General features: G+C 29.6%; 1 long non-coding RNA gene across 1 annotated transcript; it reads left to right on the top strand.

Moving 5' to 3' along the window:
* The first annotated feature begins 4,824 nt into the window (after positions 1-4,824).
* LOC130812725 (uncharacterized) lies at positions 4,825-6,687 on the top strand. The gene is made up of 2 exons (XR_009042112.1): positions 4,825-5,736; positions 5,840-6,687. It is a non-coding gene; the product is annotated as an uncharacterized LOC130812725 (long non-coding RNA).
* Positions 6,688-9,731: the final 3,044 nt, after the last annotated feature.

Raw genomic sequence — 9,731 nt, forward strand, 5'->3', positions numbered from 1 at the left:
TGAGTGAGAATAGTTAAAAAAGTTTCAACTATGTGACGATGTCGTCTTTCGGATACACCATTATGTTCGGGTGTGTAAGGAGGAGTGGCAAGACGCGATATGCCTTCCACATTGAAATAGTTTTTAAGGGATTCATATTCTCCACCATTATCCGAGTAAAGAGTTTGAACTGGTAATTGAAAATATTTTTCAATCGAAGCTTTAAAGCGAATAAAAAATTATTTTACGTTCAATTTTAGTTTTAAAGGGTAGAGCCATATATATTTAGTGAAATGGTCAATAAAAATGACATAGTATTTGTAGTCATGATGCGAGTGAACAAGTGAGGACCATAAATTATATATATTTTGCAAAGGTTTAGTAGAACAAATTGTGGATTTTGAAAAAGGAAGACGATGACTTTTATTAAAACAACAAGAAATACAATCTAAAGTTGAAATGTTAGAAACATTACGATTATTTTTGGAAATTAGATAACAAAATATATTTTGAGATGGATGTTCAAGTTGATGATGCCAATCTGGAGTAGTAGACTTGGAGAGAGCAAACATGTGTGGTGAAGGAGACATCATGACATAAATTTCTTGACTAGTTTGTCCTTGGAATAGAGTAGTCGTTGACGGGTGTTCCTTGATACAAAAAAAATCCAGAGGAAAAAGTTATAGTTAATGGATTGTATTTGAAAAGTTGTGAGATAGAAATAATATTTTTTGTTAGAGCAGGACCAACAAGAACATTTAAGAGTTTAAGATTAGAAATTAATAAAGAACAAATCTGAGTAATTTTGAGACCCATACCATCACCGACTATGAGTTCATCTATGCCATGATAAGGAGCATGGAGGGAGAGGTTAGAAAGATCATTTGTGACATGATGAGAGCCACCACTATCAAGAAGCCACGAGAAGGGATTATTGGATGTGAGAACAACATGATGGGCATGGGGTTTGAATGGTGGCCGAGGGTTTGGTGGTGGTTGTGTAACATTGGGGCATTGTTTTTTGCATAAAGGACAATGAGCAACAACATGCCCTTGTTCCCTACACCATTAATATTTTCCTAAAATTTTTTTGGATGATTTGTGATTTGAAGAGTCGCGAGAAGTATACTTATGACTAGTGTTAGGGTTATAAATATTGTATTTGGTTTGAAGCGGAAAAGCAGTGATGGGATGATTTTCATGACGGGTGGGTTGATTTTGTTTAAGACTTAGTTCTTTATTTATGCTTTCCATGAAGTTCTTCAAAAGATATGGGATTGTCACGACCATTGATAGATTCTTTGATATTATTGCAATCAGAATCAAGACCAAATAGAACTTGACCAATGATGTCTTCATGATCCATTTTCCTACCGAGAGTGGCAAGGTTGTCGGCACAAGTTTTGATGGCTTGCATAAATTCAGTGATAGTACGATTACCCTTAATGGTATTATTGAATTGATCTTTGAGTTGTTTGATATGACCACGACTAGGTGTAGCATAAGTTTTATGGAGAACATCAAATAATTCATTTGAAGTTGTGATTTGAGAGACAAGTGGAATAAGTTGTGAAGAAAGTGTTCCAATGAAGGCTCCAAATAAAAGTTTGTCTTGTCTAATCCAATGATTGTGTTTGGGGTTTTTTGTTTCCTTGGATTCAACAATGATGGTAGGAATGGACATGACAAAGTACCATTAATATATTGTAAAAGATCATGGCCAACAAGTACGGATTCAATTTGTAATTTCCATGAGAGGTAATTTGTTGGTGTAAGTTTGAGTGTATTGTGAAAGTTTATGGAAATGAAAGGATTGGATGGTTCTTGAATGTTTGGAATAGTAGTGTCTTAAGGGGTTGCCATGGTGATTATTTAGAGAAAAAAAGGGATCTCAAGCCTTTATGTTATAATTATTGAATGAAAAGACGAAATTAAATACAAAGGTAAGACTTGTCTTATCTAGAGCATCCTAAACTAGGAAAGAATAAAGTAATTTTACAAGAATAACTAAGATTATGCAATATACTAAAATAAAAGAATAATCATTCTGAACAATTGTAATATAGCCGTTATGATTGATTAAGGCAAAGATTGAGGAGATAAACCTTTCATTAATATAACTTCTTCACCAAATGCCACTACTATACTAGTATGCCCAGTAGGATTTTTTCCTTAAGAATTTCTCTCTATAATAACGGGTTGATGGGTGCTCGTTAAAAATCATTTCCGACACATGATCCGACTTGGTTAAGGTAGGTCGGGTACCCGACCCTTATCTTATAACTTTTTTAAAAAACGACCCGCAATTTAAAGACTGGGTTGGCGGGTCAGCAAGTGGGGTCAAGCGAGTCAAGTTTTTTTTTTAACAGGCCTAATGATCATGATGATGATGATTATTTAGAGCCTACTAAAGACCGAATATCGAAATTTCGATTTGAATTAAAAATAAGAGCTCACTTTCCCTTTAGTAGCGATACTAAAAAACTTAAGTGCTCTTACAAACAAACATAAGATATTAATCAACAATTCAAGTTTTACTTTTTTGATCCCTACTTTTGCTATTATGACTTTTAATTTTATAATTTATTTTTGTTTTCAAATATGATTTACTATATACTTCCTCTGTTCTGAAATACTTGCTATATTTCAGTTATGGACACTATTTATTGTTCAAGCTTATTTTATATATTGCGGCTAATGTGCAAGTAAAAATATAATCAAGTGTAATCTTGTTTGAATTGTCTAATCATAACTTTTATAATATTAACTTTTTATAATTTTTTATACATAAACAAAATAACATATTGAATTGCATAAAAAGTCAAAGTAACCAATATAATGGCAAGGAGTATTTAGATTCGTTTTTGATAAGTAAATTTAGTTTGAATTGAACTAAAAAAAAGTTCAAATGGAACTAATTTGGTTTTGTTTGATTGGAATTGTGATCAAATTTGTTTAGATTTATATTGAAAAATTAAAATTGAATTGAATTAAATATGATATTATGTAAAAATCAAACGGCAAACTGTACTTTTATTCTTAAGCATGTATCTTATAATTCCATAATAAAGGTATGTAGTAGGATAATAGGTTTGACCCGTAACGAAAGGCGCCGTGCAAAAACGTCAAAGAAAATAATGGAGCATTTATGCCTTAATATTCCATTGTTTAAACTTAATATTTTCCAAAATGGAAAGCAAAACAAAAGCCTATAACTGACATGTAAATTCTAAATTATATAAGTCTTTAATGGTATGTTTGGCAGTTGATTTTATTTTCAAATGTTGAATTAGGCAAAATACTATGTTTGGTAAATTTTCAATTTGGAAATGTGAAATTTAGTAATTTCATAGAATTGCAATAACAATGTAAAATTTGGTTAAGTATCAAAATTTGCAAATTTCAAATATATAGGTGTCATTTACAATTCTTAAATTTACATATCAAAATTAAATTTTATATTTTCAAATGAATTCTATATTGCCAAACACGGTGTTTTATAATCTTAAATAAACTATAAGAAATGAGGTTTCTGAGATCAAATATATTTAGGTTGACCCATTTCAAATTTGATCTAAAGTGATCAATTTTGATTTTATAGTGATCGATTTTAGCTTAAAGTATATAATTTTAAATAGATCAATTATGATATTTTTAAGTGATCAGTTTTGACTTTAAAGTCATTAATTTGAACCTTAAACTGATCAGTTATATATAAATCGATCAATTATAATATTATAGTGGACAACTTCAACTTTTTTTAAAAAAATAAAAGTATATTAATACATCTAAAATAGCGTAAACTTAAACCGCCGACATAAAAAACCCTAAACAGAAAAAAAAGCTATAGGAGTAGGACCTAATAATGGAATAGACCACCCAAAATAGTTGAATTATACAACACGGTTCATGTTACACACCAAACAAAAATAAAAAATATACGCCGAAACGAGACCATAGACTAACTTATCTATACAACAGACCTAAAACTAAAAGCTAGACCAAAATCCCACAACACAACAGCTTGCGCAGGCCAAATGTCGTCCTAACACACCAGCCTGAATTACACGCACATACACGACCCCCACCGTCGCTTCAGCCCTGCGTAAAACCTGACCTGCACCACACAATAAATACACATACATATACTTCCTCTGTTCCGTTTTAGTTACAACATTAGGATTTTTCACGCGGATCAATGCACTTTATAGTCTTTAAAGAGATCATGTTAAAGCTCATAGTGCTAAATTATAATTCATAAAATGTAAAGTTATTAATAACTTATAATCTTAAACGAGGTTTTGTAATTTTAGAGGGATCAATTACAACCTTAAAGTTTAATATTTTTATAAATTATAGTCTCAATGTTTTTTTTTTTAAATTCCAACCAACAAAGTATCAATGATTATAATGTTTAGGCTAAATCGCAGGATTCGATCACAAAACCCAAAATTCTAAACACAAAAAAATTGAAATGCTATAATTTAGTTGAACGCTCTAGACATTGATATCTTAATTGCCGTAATTCGAGAAAACAAAAAAAAAAACATTGAGGTTATGAATCACAAGAAGAAAAATAATATAAGTGTGAGGAGTATATTTTTAGGCTTGGCTGAAGGTTTAAGCCTCGCTAACACTAGAGATAGTTTTAGCCGTTAGATTTGAGTTTTGGTATGTAATTAATCAGCATGAGTTCCAGGCTAATAAAACTAAAGAAAAAGAAAACAATAAAAGGGAGATGTAGAATGGGAAATGAATGAAAGAAAGGTCGCAGGATCGGAGCAGGAGGTTAGAGAATGCAATAACTCCAAATCTGAAAAACTGAAATTAAGTATCTCTCTCGTATCTTCATTTTTGACTACCAAGTACTTATGATCCGGTCTTATTATACATATACTACCATTTACAGCTAGCTACTTGATCCATAATTCAATTAATTACCATTGTTTTCTTTTTTCTTTTCTCTTTATTACTCACTAACTCATTAATATTATTATTAAATATTTGCTAAACGCATTTAATTTTCCACTCGTCTTCTTCTTCTTCTTAATAATGAGCCACTATTGCTATTACTATGACTCTTTCTCTCTCTTTCTTTTTTTTTCTTATTTTTCAAAAATAAAGATAAGAATTAAAAGACGAAATTGGGTTTGAGATTTCTTTAATTTTCGATTCACAAGGTGATACTCGTATTGTCTAATCTGCTTAAATATACTTTTTAACTCGTTTTCTTTAATTAAGTACTATATACTATTTTTATGTGTAATAAGTTCATATAAAATCAACTAATTAAGTTTAGGGTTCCCTAAGCTCTAATGTTAGCTTGCTTTATAGATATTTTGTTGATGAGCTTAGGATTGAATTGAATTCGATATATATTATTAGCAAAGCTTCAAATCTATATCTCTATATCTCTCTCTCTCTCTCTAACACAATACACATACTTAATAATAAGTAATAATAATAATAATAATAATAACAAGGGAAGGGTTGTAATTTAGTTCGATTCCTATCCATACTTTAATTATGAATTAAAGGCACCCTTCCTCTCTTGAAAGTTGAAGTTCTTCTCTATATAATGAGCTTCACATGAACTAACTATTCCCCATTTCTCAACTCCCTCTGCTCTGCTCTCTTCTCTTCTCTTCTCTTCTCTTCTTTTTCTTATATCTCCATCGATCCCTCATTAATTCATATATCTTCTTGCTCTTCTCTCTTAGCTTGCTCTAACATACCGCGAAGGAGTTCTAATTCTAAGTAATAATTAGTTTTCTCATCAAGATTATTATGTATGAATTAATTGGAATTAAAATTGAAAATATGTTAATGAAGGTTTTAATTAATTTGAGTTGAATTTCAGGTAATTAAAGCAAAAGGAAGAAAAATGAGTAGGAGAAACAGAGGAAACAACAGCAACAATGATCAGCAGGAGTTGGATTTGAAGCTGAATCTGTCAGTGGCTGAAACAGCCACAAGAGTAGTAAGAAGACAGAGGAGGATGTCAACGTCTTCATCGGAAGAGTCAGAGTCTCCAACACGTTCATGTGTTTCTTCTGAAGAAAGTCTAAAATATTCAAGCAGTCCAGAAGCAACTTCAATGGTGCTTGTTGGATGTCCAAGGTGTCTCATGTATGTCATGCTTTCAGAAGCTGATCCTCGCTGCCCAAAGTGCAAGAGCACTGTACTCCTCGATTTCCTCCGCAACCAAAAGTAACCAATCCTTAGCTTGCTTGCTATCATGGACGACCCGCCCACCAGTTTATTTAATTAATTATTACTATTACTATTATTATAAATATGGTTAGTTTGATTAAGTTGGGGAGTATTAGTTAGCATTGATTAAACTTTAATGTGTTAGAATCGTCGTCCTTTCATTTGGTTTGTCTTATATTTAGTGGTCTTAATTAAGTAGTAATAGTAATTTAGTAATTGCTAGAGAAACAGGCTGAAACATCAAGTCCTGTTTGGTTGCCCATAAGACGGGATGTACTCAGGGACTGGCTGATCATGCGGCTGATGTGAGTAGGTCGTAATACATTCTCCCGTCTTCTCTGCAACCAAATGGAATTTTTTTTTTTAATAGAATTATGATTATAACTATAATTAAGGAGTATTATTATTATTTTTATTATTTAATATTATTATTGATGCATCTTTTAGTTTTACCTATTGATGAATTAATTAATTTTGAATTTGGTTGTAGTTATCTACGATTTTGCTTCTTTCTCGTCTCTTTCTATTCAATGTATATCAATGTGATGCAACTGGCCTTCAATCTTTCCTTCCTTCTCATTTCCCTCCATCATAATTACTACCCTATCTTATTACATTTAATTTCTTTTTGAAAATCTAAAAATTAAAAGCTTTCTATGTTTGCATGAAATAAGGGCCAAATAAAATAAGTTGGGGGTTTGTAAAGTCAAATTGATTATCTTGCATTTATTTTTATTTTTTTATAAAGAAAATCAATTATAATGTAATATATATGTATTAATTTGCAATTTCTTGTTTGGGTTGAAAATTTTAGTTACGTATGTGGGGCAGGGGCCATACAAAGATGATCAAATTGTTAGTCACACTATTTGTAGTATTAAATTAGTAGATAAAAACAGAAACTCAATTAATTAAAAAGAAGGAGAAAAATGGGACACTACACGTGAAGCCTTATAAATGTTTAACTAATTTTGCGTCATTGCTTCATTAATGGTGCCCAGTTAGCTCCAAATCACACTTATTATTACACTTCACCACCCCAATCAAGGCGGTAAGTTTAATTAGTTTTACAATCAATCACCAATTCTAATTTTAATTCTTTTTCCTTTTTCTTTCTCTAAAAAAATACACTGCCTAATCTTAATACTGTTCGATAGTATTTCAATTTATTCGTTTACATCAAAAAAACTTTACTCGATGGTGAAACTTTTTTTTTCTAACATTTCTCTTTTTATATGACACCATGGTAAATTATTATGATGTCATTTTTAGGTGGTAATAAATTTTTAATCATAAAGTTTTTTTTCACAATTTTTTCATCACAATTTAATACCTTTTTTCAAATGGCAATGTATTGGAATTTAAAATGAAATTTATTGAGAAAAATGCATTTTATTGAAGGAGAACAATCATGACCATAATCTTGTCAAATGATATTCTTATCAAAATTACACAAACTTTCTTTTATTATTTTTACTATTTAATACAGACTATTATTTAAACCGTTACCAACAAATCATTATAGATATGTAATCATGCATGAATTAATAAAGTTAAGAGAACCAAATTAGTTGTAACATTGAAAAAAATGGCACTATTCATTTAACAGTTTTAATTTGTGATTAGTTTTTTAATCTATAAATTAAAACATAATCTAGTGAGATCTTGTTTAATTTTGTCTCATTCCAAAGATTATTCATATTAAATTTTTATAATTTTTTTATACATAATTAGAAATATTAAGTATTGAGTTAATACGTTGGACTGCGTAACAAAATAAACATCGCATATAAATTGAAACGGAAGAAGTATACCAATTACAGAATTGTCATACTATTTTTTTACAGGAGTATATACTTCTATAGAAAAGGAAGGAAGAAACACTGTTATACTCTACTTGCAGTTGTAGGCCCAATTCTTCTAAAATCCTCTGCAAAAACAGTACTTGCATCACAAGATCCAACTTGGAAGCTTCTAATCAGTAATCTCCAACTTCTAATAGTAAGACTTTTCTTTTTTCATTTTCAACCATCATTTTCCATGCCATTTTGAATGCCAACGACTTATAAAACCAACGGAAAAAGTCCTCCATCCCCCACCTCCATTCGTAAAGTTGTTACTCTAAAAAAAATTAATGGATACTAAAAAAATTATGGAAATTAAAAAAAAATTTATATGGTATATATGTTATTTTATTGAATGATAAATTTGAAATAAAAAGAGTGGAGACAATAGCATTAAATAAATATTAGAATAAAGCGGATGGAAAAAATATGAGGATCATAACTATTAAAAAATTATAAATAAAGTTATTGGGATATATGTGGAACAATAAGTAATTTAAAAATGTTAAAATGAAAAATAAAAACAATTTTATAAAATAGGAATATATTTTAATCAATCTTAATGCTCAAAATATCAATGTTAACGGAGCCCAAGTTATACTCGAACAAAACACTTCGGAAACAATATTCAAACTAGCTAGCTAGCTTCCAACCTAAAAAACCTATATTTTTAACTAACAAACAATATTAATATTCTCATAAAAATAGTTCTTTTGTCTATACTTTTTTATTTCAATCTAATAATACATTTCAAAATAATAATATATTGAAATAAAATTTGTGAAAAAATAAGACTATTGAAGTACAAGTATGACCAATAAACTTATTAAGAAATTTTTACTATCATAATTACACTAAATTTTCATTACTATTCTCGTCATTTATTTAATATTAACTATTAAATTGGCACTATGTTATTATGGCTATGTTTAGAAGTAGAAGGGCCGGAACAATAGTAAAGTAGAAAGGAGGTTTGAACTTCATATCTAAACATAAAAAATATCCGAATTTAAATCATTGAAATTTACTTGAAATCAAATTGAATTGATATGTTAATTAAATTGAAAAACAAAATATGTGATCAAATTATATCATAGTCAAAAAGTCGGGAAACAGCACAAATCAAGTTCAAGACAACGAAAGCACAAATAGGCGACTGCAAAGAAATTAGTGAGGAAGAGTGGGAGGTCGAGGCCCGGCCCGGTACTATTTGGTTGTTCAACAATAATCTGCTCCGCTTATTATCTCCTTCTCAGCTTCTTCTAAACTCATTTCTCACCCAAATGCTTACTATTGCTTCTCTTCCAATTTACCATCATTTTTTCTAATCATATGTGCAACAATAAAAGACGGGGAAAATTGTTAACAAAAAGTTAATATTTCCTCCATGAAAATAAATTAATTCAATTATTGATTATTTTTAATAAATTTATCTATTCAATATAATTATTAAAATTAAATCTAACTATTATCTGTTTTAATGTTTAATAAATATATCTAATAGGTAGGTTTATTACAAAATAAACAATAGGTGAGTTTATTTTGAGCGGATCAAATAAAAATTATTTTATTATTAATAATTTTTTCACTAAAAGATATACCACGTTAACATAATTTTATGTCTTCCTCCTCTTCTCGACTTTTTATATACATTGTTATATAATTGTTAGAAAATAATTTTTGATTATTTGTTAA

This window comes from Amaranthus tricolor, chromosome 5 (assembly GCF_026212465.1).
Source record: "Amaranthus tricolor cultivar Red isolate AtriRed21 chromosome 5, ASM2621246v1, whole genome shotgun sequence".
Classification (NCBI taxonomy): Eukaryota; Viridiplantae; Streptophyta; class Magnoliopsida; order Caryophyllales; family Amaranthaceae; genus Amaranthus; species Amaranthus tricolor.